This window comes from Cryptomeria japonica, chromosome 5 (genome assembly GCF_030272615.1).
Source record: "Cryptomeria japonica chromosome 5, Sugi_1.0, whole genome shotgun sequence".
Lineage (NCBI taxonomy): Eukaryota > Viridiplantae > Streptophyta > Pinopsida > Cupressales > Cupressaceae > Cryptomeria > Cryptomeria japonica.
Genome location: NC_081409.1, coordinates 265,460,842 through 265,488,617, shown reverse-complemented (window position 1 = coordinate 265,488,617; position 27,776 = coordinate 265,460,842).

The window sequence follows — 27,776 nt, the reverse complement described above, 5'->3', positions numbered from 1 at the left end:
AGGGGTATGGATGGGGTATCCTCCTCAATTTCAACTTCTCTACCATTTCTATTGACACAAAATTCTCAGTAGACATACCTTTCCTCATGATTGGCAAGTGGTGCGGAAGATAGACTTCCTTTGAGGTGGCTCCATAGGTGTTGGTACCTTCAAGAGAGTTCTTCTCAACATTAGTGCCACTCCGGTCTCTGGATAACCATATGAATCAGGTTTACTACTACCTTGGTAATCTAAATCTTGGGTTAGATTGGCTCTCCTTTCTCCTTGCGAACTAGACCCCATCTTCTCTGGGCATCTGCTACCAATGTGTCCCCCTTGGTTTCTATTAAAACACTTTATTGGTGCTGCTCCTCTTCTAGATGATTTACCTCTGAAATTAGGCCTTCTCCCTCTGAAGTTGCCTTTGTTGTTGTTGTCATTCCTTGAGGAGTCTTGACTGCTCTCTCCTTGAAACTCAAAATTTGATCCTCTTCCTCTGAAGTTGCTCCTTCCTTTTGGTTGCTTACCCCTTCCTCTACTGCTCTACTCTTGTCTTCTTTTGAGCTTCTCCTCCACCTTTAATGCTAATTGATAGCATCTATGAACATTGTCGGGGCACAAGAGGTTCAACTCTTCTTGTATGTTCCACCTTAGGCCATTTAGACACCTTGCCACTCTTTCATTTTCATCTTCAACCATCTTAGACTTTATACTCAGTTTCTAAAATTCTTCAGTATAGGCACACACATCCATCTCTATCTGTCTAAGATTCTACCTTCTCTTGTGTAATTGGACTTCATAGTCCTCAGGTACATATACTCCCTTGATCTCTGCAATCATCTTCCTCCAAGAGGTGATCATTCCTCTTCCATCTTTTACTCTTTCTCCTTGCACAAAATTCCACCATGTCAGGGTTGCTCCCTGCATTTTTGACTTGGCAATCTTCATCTTTTGGTTGTTAGCAATGTCTTCACATTCAAAGAAGTTGTTTAAGGAATCTATCCAGTCCATCACTCCATCAACATCCATCTTCCCACTGAAAATAGGAAGGTTTGATTTCTTGTCCATGATTCTCCTCTCCATAGACCTCAAGGCATTGACCAGGTACCTATGCTCTGTAGGTGCTTCCTCTTCTTTCTACCCTTGTGAGTTCTCCTCTTCTTCTCCCACTTCCTCTAAGACATCAGGTCTCTCTAGCCTGCCCTCCAAGTTCTCAATCAAATTTCTAAGCCAATCATTATCTTCTCTATTCTCTTGCACCATCCTAGAAAGTTTCACATTTTTCACCTTTGGAGGCATTCTTCTAGCCCCACCCTCTGATTCTTCTATTGACATGTACTATTCTTCTTCCCAAAAGGATTCCTCCTGTGCTCTGATACCAATATGATGCAGAGCCCTGGTATAGGTATAGGATAGGTTCCCTTAATCCAAGAGCACACTAAGGACCCTAGAAAACACACAACACTATAAGGGGTTAAGGAATATCAGTTTGACAAGTCCCACATCCCTTTCTTCCAAAAAGACTTCCTCACAAGGTCTCTTTCATTGAGCATCTCATGAGGTCTTTTAGAGGATCCTAAGGACCCTATGGCCAGCAATGGTTTGGTCCCTTCTCCAATGCAACAATGGCTATTAAAGGTTTTATTTTAAGTCGCTTAGGCCAGGGAGACCTCCTTCAATCAATACATTTAGGTCCCCTCTACTGGTTTGGGGTAATTGCTGCAATAAGGCCTACTAATCCTAGTAGCCCTGGGAGACCGGTTTTCCACACTTAACTCCTTATTTCACCAAAAGAATCAGGCAAAAAATTCTAGATTTAGACACCCTTTTGACAGTTACAAAACATATCCCAAGGGTTCTGACTAGTTGGGAACACAAGAACCCAAATCCTATCTTGGTTAGGAGACCTAATAGCCCCAATTAGGCCTATTTTACAAAGGAGTGTGTAGACACAGACATTAACTCACCAAACCAACTCAAGGGACACTCTTAGGACATGGATAATTCACCAATTCCTAAGTCTTAGGCCATTATTAGACCTCTAGCGTTTGATGTGAGACCTGTTTGCTTACTCATACACAATGTCCACATGGAGTTGCCCACCTTAATGCATCAAACCCTCACCTCCAACTGGTCCAAACTTGAAAAAGACTTCAAAATCCTAAAATAAATTGGCCATACTTGCATCCCATCCAAATCCATGAGCCACCAATGAAGGATCGGCAAGATAAGGCCATTTCTTTGCAAAACCCTAGGCAAAACTGTCAAATCTAGACCACTTCCAGAAAATTACAAGTTTCTCTCTTGTTTTGGTGATTTAAGACCTCAAAATTGATACATATGAAAGGTGATTGGCCACTCTAACACATCTCGGTGGTTTCCTAATTCCAAAATGTTTGTACAATACCGTACACCGTGTAGAATAATAGAATTGCAGGAAATTCTCATAATTGTATTACTTCAATGGTGCTAAATGTTTACAAAGTCATCCTCTCCACTCAATGATGATTGGGAATGAAATTTTATACCTTCCTCAATGGTTATCAACCACCTTTTTAACTAAGGTTACCATTGGAAAGAAGTTTCTATTTGCAACCAAATGTTGTGATTAAAAGTTGTCAACAAAAGTTGTCAAGTTTGAGCAACTTTTGACATATGTTAAATCCGCCTACCTAGAGATGTTTCAACATGTCTTAAACCTTCCTAAGACATCTCCAACACATAAAAACTTATAAAATACTCAACCAAGTACCCCTAGGACCATATGCCCATGGTGGCTTATCAATTTTCCAAATCCATGTCATTGGGTGACAAGGTGGGGTTTATTACAAAAATTAAACAAACAAGACTATCCTATTACATTGATTGGAAGGTCACATTCCCATGTGTGACCTTTAGCCTTTATTTCTCTTATAATCTTAGTCAGCAGGTACTCTTGCACCAATTCCCCTCCCATATAAATATTACATTGGAAGGGTTTTTAAATTTTTGATTGTGGAAACACAAGATGCACAGTTGTTGCAGGCACGAAGGAGTGATATACTATGCACTATCAATTTCCTCATATATGTAGCCAAAATCAATGAGCCCCGGGAGGATGATTTGCATTGGGACTACTTGGCCACTGAAGGGTTGGTAGATGAAGATGAAATTGATGAGGAGGATGCAACTGAGATTGTAGGGGCGTTGGAGAGGAATGGATTGAGAATGACAGATGCGATATAGAAGAAATTGCAGCAGGTGATGCTCATGCTAACTGTGGATAGGATTGCCTGCTCATCTTACAAGTCAAGAAATTTAGGGAGGAACGTGAAGTTGCAGAGGTGGCAAGGCGGACTGGGAATGTCTCCTAGCCTTGAAGTATGGTGTAGATGCTTCGTTCTGTTTTGATGCTTGAATTTTGTATTGTGGGTTATGGGTTGTTATGGGTGATCATCAGAAATGCTACCGGAAATGTATTTTTGGCTACAAGCCAAGTACTGTTGTATCTTTTTTTAAATCTTAATATAATGGGTGTTGGCCCTACCTAGCTATTCACTTATCAAAAAAAATTGTTCAACTGATTTATTTTGGTGAATATTTCATTATTTTGGTGGAACCAGAATATATTATAATGGGTTTTGGCCTTGCACAACTATTTACTATTAGGTTTTATCAAATTAGGACTTTTCTGGACCTACCAGTAGGTAATATGATATTTTATTGTTTTAAAGCTTCAAAAAAGATTACAAAAATATTGGAGTCATCAAATAACCTCCATCTGATCCATCTATCTATACCTACCACCACTGAAGCCAACTTTGAAACAAACCCTAATACCCACCTCCCATCCTCTTCTTGCAAGCTCTCTGCATCTCGCCTTCAGCTCATCCTCTTGCTAGTGAACAAAGGGTAGTGGGTCTGCAGGATCCACCGACCCTTCAAAAATGATGAAACCCACTCCTGGAACAACCCACTCCCAAATTGAATCAATCCCTCCAAGGTATTTTGCAGCAATTAAAGTTTGCAAGGCCCTCTTCACCTTGTCAGCATCCTCTTCAAATTCTAATCCCCATGTTCTGTCGTCAATGTGTTGTCTGAGCTTTGTTCTGTAATCAATCTGCATGATTCAAAATTAATTCCACCTCTATAAGTGCGAATGAGGCACTTTTTTATTTTAAATTTATTCATTACTTGGATTTAAATAATAGATTAATTTATTCACTTGTAATATTAAACTACATTAAATTTATCTTTAATTTTCTTCCGGCTATCCATACAATGAGTTGCAAGTACTAGTTAACTATAAGTCTGTAATTAATTAATCAATCAACTTAATGATCATTGGATGATCACAGATCAACGACATAAGATCTATTTCGGCTCAAAGTTCTTAAGGACAAAGGTTTCTTCAAAAAGTCCCCAGAATAGAGATAGGTCTGAGGATTGTCTAATTAACTATTATAAATTGTATACTTAATTATTGAGGAGGATTACTGAGAAAATTTTTTTATTGAGGATAGATTGGGCCAACCCTTTCTAACCTGTCCTTTGACCTCCAACATGTATAATCTTATTGGTTCGCTTAAGAAGAGCCTGGTGTCAGCAGGGCCCATGTTCCATGTGTGTAGTGGGGCTGTGGAGTTAAGGTGAAAGAGCATCTTGATCTAAATGCATAGTCATGTGGAGATCTAGACCATTGATATCAAAGGAAGTGCACAACGAGGTAAAATATGAAAGTCATTAATTTTAATTTTTATTATATTTTTATTATATTTATATTGTGAGTGTGATTCTCACCATGGTTTTTCCCACACTAGGTTTTCCAAGTAAAAAATATGGTTTTCATGTGTTTGGTGGTTTTTTGTTTCATCTTGCATTGATGTTTAATTTGTTTATGATAATTGATAAGTACTTGTGATTAAAGAAGTTTAAGATTTGGTTTAGACTAATTCACCCCCCTCTCAATCTTGTGGAATTTTCAACATAAAGGTTAGGTTATAATCCATCATATTCACAAGAATATGGATTAAAATTATTACATATAGGCATCATAAATACATCCATAATCGTCTATGACATCATAGTAAATAAATATATATATATATATATCACATAATAGGTACATACATCTATGTATGCTAAATACTGACCTATTTGTAAACCCTAAAGATCCAACCACTAACCCTAGATCTACAAATTATTTCAACAATTAACCAATAGACAACTAAAAATACATGCAAATAAAATTAAATAAGCAAAGTATAAATTTATTTATTACCTAGATTTAAATATTAAATTAATCAATCAACTTAATGACCGTTGGATGATCGTAGATCAACGACATAAGCTCTATTATATATCAAATAATAGGTACATACATCTATGTATGCTAAATACTGACCTATTTGTAAACCCTAAAGATCCAACCACTAACCCTAGATCTACAAATTATTTCAACAATTAACCAATAGACAATTAAAAATACATGCAAATAAAATTAAATAAACAAAGTATAAATTTATTTATTACCTAGATTTAAATATTAAATTAATCAATCAACTTAATGACCGTTGGATGATCGTAGATCAACGACATAAGCTCTATTATATATCAAATAATAGGTACATACATCTATGTATGCTAAATACTGACCTATTTGTAAACCCTAAAGATCCAACCACTAACCCTAGATCTACAAATTATTTCAACAATTAACCAATAGACAACTAAAAATACATGCAAATAAAATTAAATAAACAAAGTATAAATTTATTTATTACCTAGATTTAAATATTAAATTAATCAATCAACTTAATGACCGTTGGATGATCGTAGATCAACGACATGAGCTCTATTTCAGCCCGAAGTTCTGAAGGACAAATGTTTCTTCAAAAAGTCATTGAAATAGAGATAGGTTTGAGCATTGTCTAATAATTAATTAACTATTATAAATTGTATACTTAATTAACTCTAAGTCTATAATTAATTAATTTTAATCGACGACATAAGCTCTATTTTGGGCCAAAGTTCTGAAGGATGCGGGTTCTTCAAAAAGTCTCTGGAATAGACTTTGAGACAGTGTGAGCACTGTCAGGAATGAAAGGTTTTAATAAATGAATGTTTTTCATAAAAGAAAGAAAGAAAAAGAAACGAATTTTAACCATGGTTTTTACCTTTTAGGAAGCTATTGAAATTAAGGGAGACAGGTGTCGTGGAGGGTGGAGATTCATCTCCGCTTCCAAGGCAGGGGATTGGTTAGCATCAACCATCCATAGTTGTTATCCCTGGAGGATATGCTTTGGTTCAAACTTGAGATATCATGTGGAAATGGGAGGATCGTCCAGAGAATAGGATTGGTGGAAGTCGGGCAAAGATGATCGAGCATGCGTAGAAGTTGGATAGGGGATTTAGTCAGATAAGGAATATTAGTACCACTATGGCCTTTGTTGGTTTTGATAGTTGTATCACGAAGTTGATTATGGGAATTTGGAAGGCATGAATCTAGATTCGGGGGTGCAAGAAAGTCGTTTCAAATTTAAATTTTTGGGTAAGTTCCTGAGAGAAATACATAATAAACTCAATAATGCAAACATATAGAGATGAATTCAGAATAATATTATAACACCTCAAAAATCTGATCACTTACCTTTAGGTCACTAGCAGTTGCTAATGCAATCAATAACAATGGTTGTTCCTGGTCTGAAACTTCGCTAGTGATCTGAATTGAGAGCTTAGAACCGACCAAATTGTGTAGAGATAAATCTGATCTTTGACTATATTTATACCAATCCTTATTTGGTGATTTTGGTGGGAGTTTTATATGGTATACAAATATTTGGTGAATCACACTTAACTATAACACGTCTTATGTAATTTGTGAGGCGATTATGGGTTGTCCAATTAATTGACAATTATATTAGAGTTGGCAAAAATTGGGGTGAATTGAGACATGCTTCCAAAAAAGTCTAGGCGAATTAGGTCCTCCTTGCCAATAAATCTATATATGGCTATTGGTGAATTATGACCATCTATTAAGACAACCTCGAACAGTGTAGGCAAAAATATTGAATTTAGCATGTGGAAAACGTAGATTCTATTAGCGAAATCTTGATAGAGATACAATTAATTACATAATTCAATGGGCGATTGGGTCGTGCATTTGATGGATATTTATAAAGTCTAGGCAACATGGCCACCCTAGATCGACACAATATATTCGCCATTTTCAAGGTCACCGACGTGAAATATTCTCCATTGGCGAATAATCGCCACTAAAGTAAACCTTGGTAGTCAGCCTCAGGATGTTGCACCAGATAGGAGTTTTCAGACACCCACCAAGGGTGGTCAGTAGCAGCAACAAAAATTCCAATCTAGGCCAAAGCAGTTTCAGGGTCAGTGTGGGGGCAATCCACAGTTTAGGAAGGATAGGAATTGGCAGTGGGCTAGATAGAGTTTTTCGGGATAGTCCTCACAGAGTGCTTCTCAGGCCCCTAGTAGGGGTAGTTTCCAGTAGTCCAGTGGGTCGACAGGAGGTAGAGGACCTGATAGGGGAGCTTGTTTCTCATGTGGTCAGTATGGCCACATAGCTGCACCTTGTCCACAAAGATCGCAACAGACTGCTAGTCAGAGACCGACAACTTCAGAGCCTATGGTTGGGGATGCGGGTCGATCCCACAAAGTTTTTGCAGTGGTAGATAACCGCCAGGGCACCGTGATCTACCTCAATACTATTTGATTTGGGTTCTTCTAATTCCTTTATATCTTCCTCCATTATAGAGTGGTGTGGGCTTGTGTCTTCTAGACAGGCAGATAGGTGGCAAGTAGAGTTGGCTACTGGTTTTTGTGTGGCTATAGATTCCTTCATTCCCAGATGTGAGTTGGACCTAGGACCCTTTTTTACCATAGTTGACCTTTGAGTCATTCCTTTGGGGTCTTATGGAGTTGTGTTGGGGATGGATTGGTTAGCATCACGCAATTCTAGTGTGGATTATTGTCAGAAGACAGTGGAGTGTTTAGATGACCATGGCAAGAAAGTTGAGATAGTTGGGATTCCTAGATCTATATCATTCTATATGATCTTTGCTATGCATCTTAAGTGGTGTATGCATCAGGGGTGCTAGCTTTTTGCAGTTTCTCTTGATAGTCACCCTCTTCTTCGGGAGTATGTCGATGTGTTTCCTAGTGATATTCCCGATATGCCTCGAGAGCGAGATATAGACTTTTGAATTGACTAAGTTCTTGGAGTATAGCCTATTTCGAGAGCACCATAATAGATGACCACTCAGGAGTTGAGTGAGTTGAAGTTGTAGATTGAGGAATTATTGGCCAAGGGGTTCATTCATCCTAGTGTTTCTCCTTGGGGTGTGCTAGTTATCTTTGTAAAGAAGAAGGATGTTTCTCTTCAGTTATGCATTGACTACCGACAATTGAATAAGGTGATAATCAGGAATTGGTATCCATTGCCTTGTATAGATGATCTTTTTGATTAGGTAAGGGGAGCCAAGGTGTTCTCTAAGATTGATCTGAAATTTGCATATCATCAACTACGTATTCACGATGTAGACATTCATAGGACATCTTTTCGTACCCATTATGGTCACTATGAGTTCATAGTGGTGCCATTTGGGTTGACGAATGCACCTTCAGTTTTTATGAGCCTCATGAATGGGGTTTTCCGCACCTACCTTGATCTTTTTATCCTTGTGTTCTTGGATGATATTTTGAATTACTTTAAAACTATGGACGAGCATGTGGGCCACTTGCAACAGGTATTGTAGTGCTTGAGGGAGAATCAACTTTATGCCAACTTGGCTAAGTGTGATTTCTTCCAATTTGAGGTGAACTATCTTGGTTATGTGGTTTCAGGAGAAGGTGTATCCATGGATCCTTTTAAGATCCAAGCCATTGTAGATTGGCCAGCATTGACTAATGTTTATGAGGTTCAGAGTTTTATGGGCTTGTCCGGATATTATTGTTGCTTTGTTCAGAGTTTTTTCTAGATAGGTCACCCGATCACTTCTCTTCAGAGGAAAGAGAAGAAGTTTGTTTGGTCGGAACAGTGTGAGGCATCTTTTATACTCTAAAGGAACTCCTTCTTAGTGTACTGATTTTGACAATTCCTAATCCATCTATATATTTCATGATTTGTATTGATGCCTCTCTACAAGGCATAGGAGCAGTGCTTATGTAGGATGGTTGTGTGGTAGTCTATGAGTCTCACAAACTCAAGGACCATGAGTTGAACTATCCAATTCATGACTTAGAGTTGGTAGTTGTAGTTCATGCTTTAGTCAGGTGGCGACATTTTCTATTAAAGCATCGGTTTGAGCTGCACAGTGATCATTGTAGCTTGCAATATATGGTTCAATGTGTTTTTATGATGGTTGGGAATTTTTAAATTTATATAGTAAATGTTGATTTGGAATTTCAACTATATTTACGAGATGATTATTAATAACAATGTATTTTGGAAACTTAGAGAGTTAGAAAACTTGGTCGATTGTGGCTTAGGAAAGAAAACTAAATTGTTTATTCTAAATTAGCGAAGGTGTTTGTTTCATTTTGACTGTCTTCGCATTTAAGTTATACTGCAAGTCCTTAGTGTTGAATGGAATTAGACTTGTTTGTGTTTTATTTTCCTTTGGTCATGTCTCGTGAGTGGACTATGTGTGGCCAGTTGATTTAATCTATGTGCAAGGGCTTGTATGACCAAGTGTTCCTATGTTGTCTTGAACTCCTTTGTGTCTATTGGGTTTGGTATTTTGTGTTGGAGTTCTTTTGGGAATTTTTTTTAGTGTCATAAGGAAGAGTGGATTTTGAGTGGGGGCTGCACCCAAAGAGGTTAGAAGGATAACCCCTCGAAAGTTGTATAAGTGATAACCTAATAATATGTTAGGGGCTTGGGTAGCTAAAACATTAAATAAGATAATTGTACCCTGCTCATGATTGAGTGCTAGTACAGGCTCAGGATGCAGTGGGAAGGCCTGGAATGGTAAACCAACAACCTTGTCCTCATGAAAGGATTGTTTGGGTCAGCATGAGACTTGGATGGGGCTGTAGGTTTGAGAGAGGTTACCAAGATAGCCCATGATGGGGGTCAGGACCTATGGAGGCCTTCCAGGATAACCATTCCAAGCTATGTGATGACACTCTTCCCTTATAGTCACTAATGTGTAGCCTTGTTGGTATCACCTGACTTTTGTTGTGGAGTTATGTTCTGCGAGTATATACATTATGTGAGATTCTTCATGTTGTGTTTGGACCATGTGTGCATACCTTGTAGGTTGCTAGTGGGTCTTATTTCTATCTCCTAGTACGGTGGGGTGGTTGTTTTTGAGCCACATGGTCGAGTGGTAGTGCCACTTTCCATTGAGTGTGTCTGTTCCTTCTTGCGAGACTTGGCTTCATAGGTGTTCCAGTTGCTCTTGGATTCGAGCATCTTGTATTTCCAATTGGATCATGTTTGTCATCTTGGATCATTCTTTGTATATCTTGGACCTTATTTGGTCAGCTGTATTATTTGGTATGTATGCCTTCATGGCAAGATGTAATTTTAAATGTAAACATTATGTGATCGTATGAGACTTAGTGATTTAGTGCAATGCAATATTATTTCAATCATGTGATGCAAAAGAAATGTATTGATGAAAATTGAATGGTTAAATGTATTTCTTTTATTAGTATCTCTGATGAAATGTAAAGGAAAGAATCATCATGAATGGAACTTAGACATGCTAATGATATCTCATACTATATGAAATAATCATTGATTAGTGTAATTGTGCCTTTACGGTTAAATCATCTTAATTGGATTAACTAATGATAAGCAATGTTTAGTTTAAATCATGTGAACCATGTTGGGAAACCCTTTAGGAGTTAATTTAAGTCTTTTGTTGTGTAATTTAAATGTAATGTAAACTTAATGCATCATTTAACTTATTAAAGTCTAAAAAAAATAAAATTGTTTACACTCTTTTCAAGTGTTTTAGTTTAATCCCTTCGGGGTTTCTTGGTGGGGCGTTACATTAGTCACTAGCAAGTAGCCAAAAGAGATTGCAAACCTAACTCATCTCACACCCTGCTAGTTTGAAGACTATGACATGAACTATTCATTAATTGTGGATATAGGAAAGAAAAATATTTGCAAATGAATTTTATGATTGATTGATTAGTAATGCAAAACCTTTCCAATCTCAAAGCTCAATAAGGTATTAAGTGTTCCCGATTTTAGTGAAAGAACATAAGGATGGATGACTCATTAGTAGTAAGTGGATTTAACCATTAGATCTATCTGCAAAATAGTCCAGATGAAGGTAATGTTTATATTTCTACGGAACTAAACTCAAGGAGTTTCAAATTTGAAAGGTACACGTGTCAGTTGTAGATAAAAAGATACACACTGACAATTAGTATTGACCATAGTTATAGGTTTCTTTTGAATTTCCCACTAGGATTTAATGATTTTAAAGACTACATGCCTTATGTTGAATATTTGGGCTATTGAAAAGGGGGTGAATCAATTGACAATAAATTTTCCTTTTTAACTTTAATGCATAGATGTGGAATATTAAACAGAATTAACTAAATTTGAAAATGCATGCAAGAAATAGATCAAACACAAGAAATACCATAATTTACATGGAAAACCCAAGAAGGGAAAAACCAAGGAGAATGTTAATTCTCAATGAATAAACACCGGTTAAGGTGATTTTTTACAAAGAGTGGTTCACTACCAATGTGTTCATTGTTGATGGGCTCATTGCCTTGAAAGGCTCACTGTTGATGGGATCATTTCCCTAAAAGGCTCATTGTTGAAGAAGAAAGAAAGACAAAGAGAATCCACCACAATAACACACAATCTACATTGTCGAAACTACTTTCGGTAGAAATCCGCAACGCTAAACTCATACAATCACTGGATTATTTCAATCTTCCATGTCTTCAACTTCAAAACCCATATCCAAAATCATCAAATCAAACTCTTATAAATACTATCTCTGGAAATCATAATAATCAATATCGGCTAAGACAAAGATGTAAAAGAGGTCTCCACTAAACATTCCAGTGGTGGTAAGAAATGAGAAGTGGACCATATCACACCGTTCCTCATCAAACATATAAACACCCTACATACAACACCAAAACCAGACCTAAAATGCATCCACACACTATACAACCTCAATATCCGGTCTAAGGCCTCGAGCTTTGGACCAATCCAGACCCAAAGATAATACAGAGAAACATCTTCCAAAATACCAAAATGCATCTAGTGAAAACAAGAAACCTCCAACCGCACAACATACCTAGATCAAATACTCTTGCTCACCATACCACATCTAGACCAAAGGATTTGACATCAATGACAACATATAATGTAATTCTAACAATCTCCCCCTTTGTCATTGATGGCAACATCTATCAACAACAACAATATGACAAAAAGAAAAAGATCTTCATTGCATAACCTTCTCTCTCAACCATCACTCTCTTCCCCTTGACAACAATGACAAAGGTGGACAAAACTCCCCCTAAAATACTCACTCCTTCTCCCCATGAGAGGAAGCACACTAGCATTAGTCTAGAAAAGAATATATGTGTTTCTCACTTGACCAATGCACACTTGAAATGCACATTAGTTAAAAATGGTAGGGGGTAATACCCCTAACTTCTGCCAGAGATACTCAAAAGTATCTTTGCACAATGCCTTAGTGAAAATGTATGCAATCTTCTCTTTTGTGGGCACATACTCAAGTCTGACCTCATTATCTAGAACTTTTTCCCTCAAGAAGTGATACCTGATAGATATATGCTTTGTTTTGAAATGTTATACCAGATTCTTTGAAATATTTATTGCACTAGTATTGTCACACATGATTGGAATGGGGTCATCAAAATTTACACCAATGTCCTTCAAAGTCTGTTTCATCCATAAAATCTGAGTATAACATAAAGATACTGCAATGTACTTTGCTTCTATCATAGATAAGGATGCATAAACTTGGTTCTCGCTTGACCAAGCAACTAACTGAGTGCTAAGGAAGAATGCTCCTTCACTTGTGCTTTTTCTATCATCAACACTTTTGGCCCAATTTGCACCTGTGTAAGCTGTGAGGTTAAAATATGAGTTCTTGGGATACCACAAACCAAATTCTTTCATACCTTTGAGATATCTTAATATCCTCTTCACTTCCTCAACATGTGATTCATTCAATTCTTGCTAAAACCTTGTTGCCAAACATACTGCGTACATGATATTCGGTCTGGTAGTACTCAAATATAACAGTCCTCCAATCATTGACCTATACTAAATTGCATCTACCTTAGGTGATTTATCATCTTTAGTTAACTTACATTTGGTAGTCATAGGTGTAAATATCATTTTGGAATTCTCCAACCCAAACTTCTTCAACAAATATTTGACATACTTACACAAAGAAATACAAATTCCTTTATCATTCTAATTAATTTGCAATCCAATTAAAAAAATCAACTCACTGATCATGGACATTTTAAATTCTTTATGCATCTCAACATCAAATCTTTTGCACATGTCTGCATCTCCTCCAAAGACTATATCGTCAACATATATTACCATAATTAGAATTTTACCTGAATTTATCTTGAAGTACAAGTCGTTGCCCGTTGAACCCTTCTAAAATCCTTGATCAGTTAGATACTTGTCTAACCTTCCATACCAAGCTCTAGGAGCTTGTTTTAGTCTATACAAATCCTTTTTCAATCTGCAAACAATGTTTGGATCATCCTTCAACTTGAATCCTTATAGTTGTTCAATGTAAACCTCTTCTTTCAATTCTTCATTCAAAAATGTTGATATCACATCCATCTAATAAACTTTGAAGTCCTTGAATGCTACAAATGCTTGGAACATCCGGATTGCCTCCATTCTTGCAATTGGGGCATAAGTCTCATTAAAGTCAATTCCTTCAATCTGAGTGTATCCTTTGCAAACCAACCTTGCTTTATTCCTTGCAACCTTTCCATCTTCACCTAGCTTGTTTCAGAATACCCATTTTGTACCAATCACATTCTTGTCTTTCAATAATCTGACTAGTTCCCATGTCTAGTTTTTCTCAATTTGATCTAGTTCCCCTTTCATTGCCTTCATCCAATTCTAATCACTACAAGCTTTTTCTACCATCTTTGGCTTAGTCTCAAATAGAAAACACAATAAGACCTGTTCTTGTGTTGATTTTGTCATTGTGATAACACCTTTGCTCTTATCTTTAATGATTTTTTCTTCTGAATGATTCTTCATGACATACCTTGGAGTCTTGGATGCAGATGCCAGAGCATCTTGATCATTCTTTTCTTCACTCCCAGTTTCTTCCTTCCTTTCCTTTTCTCTGGATTCATCTTATTCATATCCTTCTGCTATCTCTAACTGCCTTGAAGTATTCTCATCAACTTTTACACTTGCACTTTCAACAATCTTATTCAATCTTTTGTTGAAACATTGATCTGCTTAGCTTTTCATCGAATAACCCAAGAATATGCCTTCATCTGCTCTATTGTCAAACTTTCCAAGATTATCCTCATCTCTATGAATATAGCACTTTATTCCAAAAGCTTTGAAATATTTCATTGTTGAAGTTCTGCCATACTATAGTAAATAAGATGTCTTACCATACTTCCTTTGATATAGAATTCTATTAAGTATGTATGTTGGTGTATTAAAATTGTTTCTTTCCAATAGATTTTCAGTAACTCTACTCCTTTTACCATGGTTTTAGCTGCTTCTTGTATAGTCTAGTTCATTCTTTCAACTATGTCATTCTGCTAAAATGTCTAGGGGGTAGATAACTATCTTTTGATGCCATGTTTTTCATAGAAGTCATTGAAATCATCCGAGATAAATTGTCCTCCTTTGTCAGACCTTAAAGACTTGATTTTCCTACCAACTTCATTCTCAACTTTTTCCTTGAATATCTTGAACTTTTCCAATGCTTCAACTTTTTCTCTAAAAAATGCAACCCAAATCATTCTAGAATAATAATCAATCAATAACATGAAATACCTCTCACCTTGCAAGCTCGTTGTCTGAGTCGGACCACAAACATTTGTGTTAACCAAATCTAGTAATCCAGTGGACGAGTACTCATTTCCTCTGAATGTGCTTTTGGTCTTCTATCCTATTTGACATTCTTTGTATATGTTGTTCTCTGGTTTAGTCAGTTTGGGCAGATCTCTTACTACACTCCTTGAACTGATTTGTACCAAGTTATCAAAGTTGATATAACACATTCATTGGTGCCATGGCTAGTTGTCATCAAGTTGCGATATCAAGCAATGTTTTGTAGCTCCTTCCAACTGGTACACATTTCCATTTGTTCTCCATCCAACTGCAATAACCATTCCAGAATCCTTTCGGATCTCACATCCACTATCTTGAAAAACAACATTGTATCCATTTTCACACATTTGTCCAACACTCAAGAGATTATGATGTAGACCCTTCACATAATAAACATTATGTGTTATAATTTCCATCAAAAGCAATTAAACCAATACCAACAATTTTCGTTGTTTGATCATCTCCAAATCTAACTGAACCTCCATCTGATTTTTCAAGTTTTATGAATTTACTTTTGTCACTGATCATATGATTTGAACATCCATTGTCAATTAACCATTCATTCTTATCTCTTCTAGCATGAAATGTGTTAGCAACAATCATAGAGATATCAAACTTAGGAACATCCTTTTCTACCAAAAACAAGCAATCACCATCCTCATAATCTGATCATCATCTGAGATACCAACATCATACTTAACATAATATGCCTTCTTATTGAAATTTCCCTTATTTTCCTTAAAATTTTGTCTATTTCCCTTTTCCAGACTTCTAGTTGCAATATGACCAATCTTACCACATCTGAAACATTTAAAGGGTGACATACCTTTGTATTTGTTGATGCCTTTCTTCAATTTTCTCACAAAGTTTGCTTCTACCTCATACGAACTTTCCTCATCATCTGAACCATCTTCAGATGCCTTGAACATAGTCTCTAACTTGTCTTTGTCCTTTCCAAAATTTCTTACTTCAAATGTAGTTAGGGTACCAAATAGTTGCTCTCTGGTGAATTTATTTGGATCATGTTTCTTCAATTGCTAAGATCTTGTCACTGTAACTTATCGGTAATGTCATCAAAATTTTGTCAATCACATCTTCATCACTCAAAGTACCTCCAAGTTCTTTGATCTCATTCACCATGATATCAACCTTCTCAAAATAGCTCACAATATCTTCCCCTTCTTCCATCCTCATATTTTTGTATCTTCTCTTAGCTATTAGCCTCTTTGTCAGCTTGACTCTTTCATTTCCTTCATAGATGTCTTTCAACTTCTACCAAACCTCATGAGCAGTATTCAAAGAGATAACTTTAGTTAATTTAGTTTTTGCTAATGCACTGAAAATAGCATACCTTTCCTTTTCATTTTCTTCATAAGCTTGAATCTCATTTGGAGTATTAAGACCGTTCGCCAGTAGAACATACTTAGTCTCCACAGTCTTCCAAGTATTGTAACCCAGAGAAACTAGATAACCTCTCATCTTCACTTTCCAAATATTATAATCAGATCCTTCAAAGATAGGAATGGATAACTTGTGTGCCATCGGATCAGGATCTATCTCAAGAAGTTAAGCTCTATATGAAGGAACCACAACTCTGATACCATTTGTTGAATATATGGGCAACTGAGAGGGGGGGTGAATCGATTGACAATAAATTTTCCTTTTTAACCTTAATGCATAGATTCAGAATATTAAACAGAATTAACTAAATTTGAAAATGCATGCAAGAAATAGATCAGACATAAGAAACACCAAAATTTATGTGGAAAACCCAAGAAGGGAAAAACCACAAAGAATGTTAATTCTCAATGAATAAACACCGATTAAGGTGTGTTTTTACAAAGAGTGGCTCACTGCCAATGTGCTTATTTTTTATGGGCTCACTAACCTGGAAAGCTCACTACCAATATGCTCATTGTCGAAGAAGAAAGAAAGACAAAGAGGATCCACCACAATAAAAACATAGACTGCATTGTTGAAACTGCTTCCGGTAGAAATCCGCAACACTAAAATCACACAACCACTGGATTCTTTCAATCTTGCATCTCTTAGACTTCAAATGCCATATCCCAAATCATCAAATTAAACTCCTGTAGATACTATCTTTGAAAACCATAATAATCAATGTCAACTGAGACAAAGATCTAAAATAGGTCTCCACTAAACATTCTGGTGGTGGTAAGAAATGAGAGGTGGACCATATCACATCGTTCCTCATCGAACATGTCAACATGCTACATAGAACACCAAAGATAGACCTAAAACACATCCGCATGCTATTCAATCTCAATATCTTGTCTAAGGCATTGAGCTCTGGACCAATCTATACCCAAAGATAATACAGAGAAACATCTTTCGAAATATCAAAATGCATCCGGTGAAACCGAGAAACCTTCAACCACACAACATACCTAGATCAAAAACTCCTACTCACCATACCACATCCCAACTTAATCCAGACCAAAGGATTTGTTATCAATGATAACATATAATGCAATGCTAACACCTTCATTTTTTATTGTACTGTGAGTTTTAATTGTTTCTTTGCATAGCTACAATAGTACATAATTGTTAAGATATAGGGTCTTAGAAACACAAAGTGGGTATTTGATTCTTGGTAAAATTGACATTAATAGATGGTGCAGTCACGGTAGGAGGGTCCTCAAAGAGAACAATCTAGACTGTGCAACGAGAGTAAACACAATGGAAATAAGACAATCTGATAGAGGCAATGCAGAACTAACTAGATTATATCATGAAAATCATTTACAATCTGTTGGCCACATGTGGGCTACCAGATTTAGCTCACTGGCTTGAATACATACATGCTCTTTTATAGTATTGGTCAACTTTGGACCTCTTAATCTCAAGATCTATCTTTATGTTCTAAGAACTGAGTCCTACATGCTTAATTACATTAATTTATATAATCAAGATGGATCTGCATTGGCCCAAGAAGAATCAAATGTCGATGAACAAGATGAAACATGTAAAACAACCAGGTCGGCCTCCGCCAAAGAGAATCCTCTGAAAAATCCAAAGGATGAAGAACATACCTAAGGTAAGGTTGGCCACATGCCAAGGAACATCGTAAACAATGAATTGAAGCTACGCAAGGTATGGAAATGATCCATAAGATTCACCAATAGCCAAAATAGGTCCAAGAAGTTTTGATGTTCTAAGCCAGAAAATTGTCTCGGATTCCAGAAGTGATAACTTGCCGAGAAAATATCCAAATGTCTTGCAAACCAAGGATATAGAAAATGAAGATGTCCACTAGCTAAATCTAGCTCCTTAAGATCTGATGAGCAAGTGCAATGAAACACATAATGAAAAGTTGAAACTAAAAAATAGGAACAAATTGAAAGAAAATGTTTTTGGTTGGTACAAGATTGCCAAGAGCCAGGGATGCTCCTACATCAATAGATGAGGGCATATGAAGGAACAAAATAAATCACAATCAGTGACACTCTCTTCGCAATCTAAAGGTGATTCATCAATCTCAACAGGTATGTGGCAATAAACCCTAATGTCAAAGTATTCTCAAATGAATAATTGGTAAGGTGTCAATCAAAATATTTTTTGTAAGAATAACAAGATTAACTAGACCTTGGCTCAAGAAGCACATCGATAAAATAGAGTATAAAAAAAATATTAACATGAGTGCACATGGGTATTATGATGGTGGTAAAACTAGGGTTTCACCAATTAGGATAGTAAAACCACTAATTTTACCTTAGGGATCATTACATTGAAAGAGGGGTGAATTCAATAGATCTAGCCACAATCCTAATGAGAAAAGAGTTGAAATTCTTATTAGATTCACTGGTTATTTGTTTGTTCCCTCTTTCTAGTTGAAGTTGGATTTGTAATTGTGAAATTTGGGTAAAACAATGAATAATTGAATTCGATTGATGAGAATAGATTTTTACATATATCCCATAGAGCTACCAAATGATATCTAGGTATTACATATATCCCATAGAGCTACCAAATGATATATAGGTAAAATAAGAGATTCAAAACCTATTCCGAGAAGTTTGGTCTGATTTTTCAAGACCAAGTAGTACAGATTCACCCTAGTCCTCCGACTCTTGCTTCGTTGAAATCTGAACTTGTTCATCATTAGCAACGCTGCTAGGATTCCTGAATACATCTTTTGAGCATGTTCCCTACACATAGTTAGAGAGAAGAAAGTATTGTGGATAGGGGTCTGTGTTAGGTCAAACCCCAATTTAGGAATTAACCTTGAATTGAATAATATAAATGCTAGGAGATATACATGTCAGATCTGCAATGACTGATAGAAGGATTGATGATGCAATGCTCTTTGAATGTAATCATAAATGTTGAATGTAATAGAATGACAAACACATGAACATGAAAACCCTAATCAAATACACATGCTTGCATGAAGATTAATGTAACTTTGCTCCATAATGCCTGAAGGATGAAATGCTAACTTGAATGCTTGAGAATGTTGGATGATGAATGTTAAATTTGAAGTCTTCTCAATTTCTTCTAGGTCTTATATTGACATGAATTGATAGAATGTCTTTATATATGGTTCCCTAGGTTAATTACTGATTAGGCTGACCTCCTACAGTCAAGTGTAGCCACGAGGACCAAATTTTATCTCGAAGGGAAAGAGCCTACCCCATTTCAAATTGGGGCCTATTTAAGGGGGACCAAGGAATTTTTGGGCACCCTAGTCCAGGACCATGGTGCTCCACACCCTAGTCCTCCAAGAAATAAGACCTGCCAATTAGAAAATAGGGAAGAGACCTCCAAGATGGGACCCACTCAATTGTATTCATGACATCAAAGTTGGAGAAGAGGGCCAAAACGAACCTAAGGATGGGATGGAGATAGGACATGCTAAAGTAGGAGTGCAAACATGAGGTGTGAATTGTATAGGTTATAATTTATGACACTATATTTATCCCCCACTTTCACAATAGTATGGGCCTATAAAAATACCCATGATAAAGTAGAAATATAAGAGAGAGGAGCAACTAGGAGCAAGATCACAAGGAGATAAGACATCACTAATTTTGAGGAACCAAGTCCCCAATCTTAGGATCTTAACTCACACAATCACATGCAAGGATACACAAAACAAGACAAAGACAAAAAAAGACAAAAGACACATAACACAAAGGGTTAGTACAAAACAAAAAGGCTCCAAGTCAACTAGTTGAAGAGACCTCAATAATCAAATGTCCTAAAGCCACTAATATCCTTCTTGGAATGCTATCACAAGAACACAAGTGATCACATAAAAAGAGCAAGAGCATGAATGAAATGATGAATCATGATCCAAAAATAGAAAAGAGAGGAGATGGATGTCACATGCTAGCAAGTTGTATTATGCTAGGTGATCCATGAGAAGAAGAATAAGAGAGATCATGGAATCCACCTACTAGCAAGTTGTGTTATGATAGGTGACCCACAGGGACATGAATACTCATGAGACAACAAGTTGTGTTATATTGTATGATTGTTGTAAAGAAGGAGAGTCAAAATAGTCTAGAAAGTTGTGTTACGCTAGTTCCACTCTTTGAAAAAGGAAGAGTTGAACAATCTAGCAAGTTGTGTTTCGCTAGTCAACTCACCCTGTTGCATATCATGTTGTTCAATTTCAAGAGTTAAGCATCTCATATAAGAACTAGGTTTGGTTTCGATCATGCAACAACCTGCATAAGACATGTAAAAAGGTTGTGTCTGGTTTTAGGAGTGAAGCATCTCATATAAGACTTGTAGGTCTGGTTTCGAGAATGAACACCCCATATAAGACATGCAAAATAAAAAATAATATAGTACAAAGAGGATCTTATGTATGCCCCCCCTTAATATGTCAACATAAAGAAATGTTGATGTCTTAATTAAGGAAGCTAGAAACAAGGATACATACCTTGAACACCAAGGAGATATCCTTTAGGCAACAATGCACGTAAATCCAAGCTAAAGAGATAGGACTCTTAAATCAAGAAAAAGATAGTAGTAAAAGATATATCTTGAAACAAGTGTAAAGGGAATCCTTTGGAGGAGGAAGAGGTTTTTGTTCAAAAGACATTCATACCTTCCCCCTATTGCTAGGAAAAAGCAATCCTTGATGAAGGATACCACACTTTTGACCCAAAGTGAGCCTGATTTATTTATAATAGACATAAATTGCCAAGTGAAGAAGATGTTGTACATGAGGATACAAACCCCTTGCATAAGAGAGAATCCTTGAGTAAAAAAGCCACTTCACAGAAGGAATAACATCATATCATAAGAAAACACCACTCAACAAAGGAAAAGTGGATCATTAGAAAGGATAGGAAAGATCAATGCCCCCCAAGCATAGGGACAAAGAGAAGGATTACACAGCTCCCAAATAGAGATTATACATAAAAGATGCAACATTTCAAGCAAAGGAAAGGTACTAAGAAAGGAACACACACATACTCACATGAAGGAATATTATGTGTAAGAAAAGACATAAAGATATACAAAATACCACTCAAAAGAAGAGGCAATCTTTGAAAGGAGAGAGGATTGAATATACTATCCTTGCCCCCCAAGCGAGGAAACAAGTTCATGAATTATGTTGTTGTCCAAGTATGACTTAAAAATTAAGATGCATCGCCACACATGAAAAAGAGCCCCCGATACAATTAAACTACTAGTGGCATAGGGTGAGGAGCAACATGATAAGGTGAATGAAGTGCCAAGGCACTACCTCTTTGCAAAGAAAAATTGCAAGATCAGTTGTAAGAGTTATGCAAGCTCGATCATATTGGTCTTGAACGAATTCTTTAAAAGCTTTACCATTTCCAAGAGAATGAGAATAAAAATGATGAAAAAGGCAATTTTCATCACCTTCTTTATTCTTACTGTTATATCTTATGAAAGGAAAAACAACATTCTTATCATACTTTAACCTCCAAAAGATTGTTGTAGCTAGTTTTTATTGAATAGGGGTAGGTCTTGTCTCTTGAGATGTAGGACAAGGTGTGCTAGAAGGAGAAAGATTGTTTTCTATTATTTTGAGAGTTCCATTATCAATGAGTCCTTGTATTCAATTTTGAAAATCAAGGTGTACATTGGTATGATGATCATTAGTTCAATGATATGTGCATAAAGGATTATTTAAGGAAGAAGCATGTTTTGATAGATGATAGAGTTTATGTCTTGAAAGATACTCCTTAAACCTTTAAACTTTAAGGAGATCATCCATTGGTGAATGATGAGGATGTCCTAGACCTTCTGTACTAAGTTGTGAAGGAAGGTTTGTAGGGACTTTTATTCCTTGTTAATATTTTCTAAGTACTTGTCCACTATAGCCTTGTTTTGAGATTATATTATAACCACTCATATAAGAATTTTTCAATTGTGAGGAAGAAGGACTATTAGCATGAATTTATTTAAAATTTATAGTATAAGGACACATGGAAGGGTGAAAGGGATAAGTAGATGAAGAAGGGGTTCCCTTTGTAGGAAAATTTCTCTTTCTATCATCATTCATGTCCTCTTTGATAGGTTGGGAAGGAGGGTCCTTATCATCTAAAGCTTCATCTTTACTTAATTTTATGTGAGGAGATAGGTCATGAATAAAATAAATAACATCATCTTACCTAAAAATATGTTGATGATTAAAATAAAATCTAGGATAACAGGGAGGATCTAGAGAGATTGATACACCAACAAGTTGAACTTGGCCACCTTGCACTAAAGTATCCTTATGAGAAGAGGATTGTGTCACGTTGCTCTTAGAGAGATTATTTATAGGAGTATTGAATCTTTCCTCATGAATAGAAGGTTTTTTAGGAGGGGTAAAATAGCTCATTAATGCTTCATCTCTAGGAGGAATACCATGTATGGAGAGTAAGATTACATTAAGGAAGGTGTTTATGATATCATCCTCTTCGTCTAGGATATCCTTATGAGAGGGGGACTTTGTAGGAGGAATATCAACATCACTCATTCAAACTTCACCCATAGGAGAGAAAGTTTTAAAAGAGGTGTTAAAAATATTTTCTTGCACTAAAATGTCCTCATGGGAAGGAGAATCCTTAGGGGAGGGTAAATCATAATTATGTATGAAATAAAAATATGAACTATAATCATATGCACAAAAGGGAACATTATGGAAATCTCGAATGAAACTTGAAATTGATTTAGCAAAGCAAGATAAAAACTTCATTTATCCAATGTATTTATGATATACAATAACCAAAGCAATTTTCACTCAATGTATGCAATGAAAATATGAAAAATCAGATATGAAAACATAAGTGAAAAATTATGCAACCCACAAGTTGAGTTTAGAATGATAAAATAGGGTTTTTTATGAAATTGACCTCTAAATTTATGTAATTAAATTGCAAATATGATTTATGAGTGCAAAATTTAATATTTAAGTGCATACAACTCAGATCTGAAAACAAAAAATCAGAAGGAATATAATGAGATTCGAGTTCACTAAAATATGATGGTGGTAAAACTAGGGTTTCACAAATTAAGATAATAAAATCACTAATTTTACCTTACGAACCATTACATTGAAAGAGGGGTGAATCCAATAAATCTAGCCACAATCCTAATGAGAAAAGGGCTAAAATTATTATTAGATTCACTGGTTATTTGTTTATTCCCTCTTTCTAGTCGAAGTTGGATTTGTAATTGTGAAGTTAGGGTAAACAATGAATAATTGAAGTAGGTTGAAAAAAATAGACTATTAAAAATATCCCACAGAGCCACCAACTAAGATCTGGGAAAAAGAAGAGATTCATAACCTATTCCTATAAATTCAACCTAATTTTTTGGGAGCAAGTAGTATGGATTTGCCCTGGTCCTTCGACTTTTGCTCTGTCAAAAGATGAACCTGTTTGTCATCGTCAACCTTGTCAGAATTCTTCAATACAACTCCCGAGCCTATTCCTTGCACACATAAAGAGAGAAGAAAGTGTTGTGGATAGGGGTTTACCTAAGGTCAAACCCTTGTTTAGGAATTAACCTTGAATTGAATAATATAAATATTGAAGTGAATGCTAGAAGATATACTTTAGATTTGCAATGGTTAAGAGAAGGATTGATGATGCAATGCTCTTTGAATGTAATCACAAATATTGAATGTAATGGCATGACAAACACATGAACACAAAAACCCTAATCAAACACACATGCTTGCATGACGATTGATGTAACTTTGCTCCATAATGCTTGGAAGATGAAATGCTTCCTTAAAGAAATGAAAGTCTTCTAAATTGCTTCTAGGTGTTAGATTGAAATGAATTGATAGGATATCTTTATACAGGGTTCCCTAGTCAAATTATCGATTAGGACAACCTCCAAAGGTCAAGTGTATCCATGGGGACTAAATTCCATTAGGAAGGGAAAGAGCCTACGCCATTTCAAATTGGGGCTTGTTTAAGGGGGACTAGGGCATTTTTGGGAGCCTTGGTCTAGGACCATGACGCTCCATGCCCTGGTCCTCCAAGAAATAGGACTTGCCAATCATAAAATAGGGAAGAGTCCTCCAATATGGGGCCCAATTAGTGGTGTTCATGACATCAAAGTGGGAGAAGAGGGCTAAAATAAACCTAGAGGGGGAGACAAAGATAGGACACACTAAAGTAGGAGTGCAAACATGAGGTGTGAATTGTACTGGTTACTATTTGCAATACTACATATACAAATAAATTTGATTTCAAAAGAGAGTTTGAATGGCAACTACCTCAGATAGTTCCAATAGGATGATTCATGTTAGATGCCCATTTGGGATACTGTAAGATGGATGAGCTCCCAACAAGAGTTTATGAACTAGTCACCACCAAAGAAATGAGTAATCTAGACAGAAGTGGGTTGCTCAAGGCTACAAAGTTATTAATAGCAATGGAGGCTCATGATTTTGTCCAATAGTGCTTGTGGCACTATGAACCTTATCACATAATTGTGGCTAAGGATGACAAAGTGTATGCAGATTTGACCCCTGAAGGAATTGTAGATGCTTTTGGAATCAGCAAACCAAAGATCGTTATTGTGATGAATATAGAGAAGTCAGCAGAGGATTTCATCAAATCAAATAAATTATGTGAAAATGTGATAAGAGAAGATTGGATGATGAAGAAGAAATGTTAGATACCATCCAAGTTGCCCAAACTCTTCGTTAGAGATGAATTTTGTCTTGATGTATATGGAGCTATCACTTTACTAAGTAGGATAGTAGGGCTAAAAGTTAGTGGCCAATTTGAAGGATGGATCTTCTCTTTCATATAGGCTATCAGAGAAGGAAAAAAGTTCTTTGATTGGCCCATATTATTAGCAATTCAATTTACAATCACAAAAAACATATGTAGAGAATTTATATGTGGCATCATATGTGGTGTATTCTTGTGCAGTTAAAGTCAATATCCAAGGTCTGCATACAATATGAATTCTAGGTAGAAAGCAAGGGAAACAAGTGGTATATGTAGATTATCCATAATTAACCTCGGAACAATCCTATATTTACTACAAAGAAATAAATGATTTCTTTATACTTCCCATAGTTAGAGAACTGGAAGACAAAATGGGAGAGAGAGTCCCTAAGGAAGTTCAAGATTTAATTAAAAAATATGGAGGCTGGTATATACAATTCCCCACTTGGTCGTCTATGAGGATACAAGGCTTTAAGGGGAAACTGTTTAGGTTACCCAGGTACCCCACTAATTGGGCATGGTTGACTAAATTTTGCAGATACATATTAAACTTCCATGAGACCTACCATGGTTTGCACTAGAAATTGGGATTTAATTTTCCATTGAAGATGGGAGGATTTGTATGTGAATCGCTAGGGAGCGCAAAGAAGACAAAAGATGATCTTTTAGCTCGACATTTGTAGTATTTTGAGTTTAAGAGACCATCCTTTGACCCACTGGGAAAGATGAATAAATTTATTTTTATGAAGATAGTACATGCACCAGATATGGAAGATTATTGGATCAATTGTAATGATGACAAAGAAGTAAGAAAGAGGCAATATTAGAGACTGCCCCTCAAAGAAATGTAGACTTTGGGTTTTGATATACCACCCTAGATAAATGAAGATGATTAAAAGGTGATACATCCAAACTATAAAGCCACAAATTGTGAAGAACTTCCTATCTTAGAACCACATTGGAATCAACTGAAGATAATATCCATGGACATAGTAAATGAGCCCATATTAAGAGTTACCTGAAGGTGGATATAAGAATATAAGGTGGACTTGAAGAAGAAAGGATTCAAAATTATTGCTTTGAAGAAGAGAAAAAGAGGTGAAGTTGGAGATCAAGACTATGACGACTTCCTAGTTCACAAAAGAAACATAGAAATGATGAAGGTTGTTGATTCTATGTCTATGACAAAAGATCTAGAAGTTTATATTGTTGGAATCAAAGTTTTAACAATAACCTAGATCTTAATCAAATAACTAGAAGTATAATAGCAGATCCACAAGATAATATTATCATAACTCACATCAATGAGGCATATACTTCTAGACAACCCATAGCTCAATTAGTAACCATAGAGGCTACACAGGTGATGAGAGTAATAATAGTGTCAGGGTTGCAACCATCAATGAATTTGTTTGCTTCACCTCCTTCCATGACTAATGTAGCAATGAGTGGAATAACAAGAATATTGGCAATTGATACTCATTGGATTCATTTTGTTGTCATTGATGGAAGCAAGATCTGATGGAAGTCATAAACTGGCTTTTGAGCATTCAATGCTACACCTACATTGACACCGACACTAGCATCAATACTTCTTTGGAAGCCGACATCAAGGAGGATTTGTTTAAATCATTTTGTAACTATCATTGTTAAGGCCGACATTTTTGTAAATGTATTGTAAGACGACATAAGGCATATCATTTGTAATGGGTATATAGGTCAGTCTGGTAGGTTATTTTGAAAAAGAAAAAAAAGGGTAGATATAAGTGATGTGATAGATGATATGTATAGACATAGGAGAATATAGTCGAACTGTATGATGCGAAATATATGTATGAAGATCATTTTGTATGCAAGTATTATATCGTGCAATGATCTATAGATAGCTTTGAAAGCATTCTTGGAGGAGAAGAGATACCAGTAGCAGTTCAAAGATTATGAACCAGTACAGAATAGAACTGAAACCTGAACTCTATTGGGCATAGCAGATGCATTCTTGAGTTCATTTTCAGTAACTTACTTTAGCAGAAAGCTTGTAGTCTATGAGGCTCTTTAGTGATGAGTAGTATGCTCTAGGAAATGTGCCTTCCTGCAAGTGCAGGCCCCTATTATATGTAATATCTTTTCATATGGCCAGTGAACTGATATTGTGGGTCACAAATCCCACCGTGGTTTTTCCTCAATGAGGTTTTCCACGTATAAATCCTATGTGTTATGGTGTTCATTTATGTGGATGGTTTATTTGCTCCTTGTTATATGTTTATTTGTTTACCAGTTTATATATGCATGGTATAAAAGGATAAAAAATGTTCATTCCAGCAGGAACACTGATTTACCCCCCCTCTCAGTGTTCTTGGATCCCAACAAATGGTATTAGAGCTTGGTACCTCGGAAGAAGTTTAACAGCTTGAGGAAGATCTTGAAACTAGAATCTTTGAACATGGCTATGGAGAAACAACTTGAGATGGCTCTTGAGGATTATGATGCTGAAAGGATGAAGAACTTGAAATTGCAAGAACAATTGAATTCTGCAAATG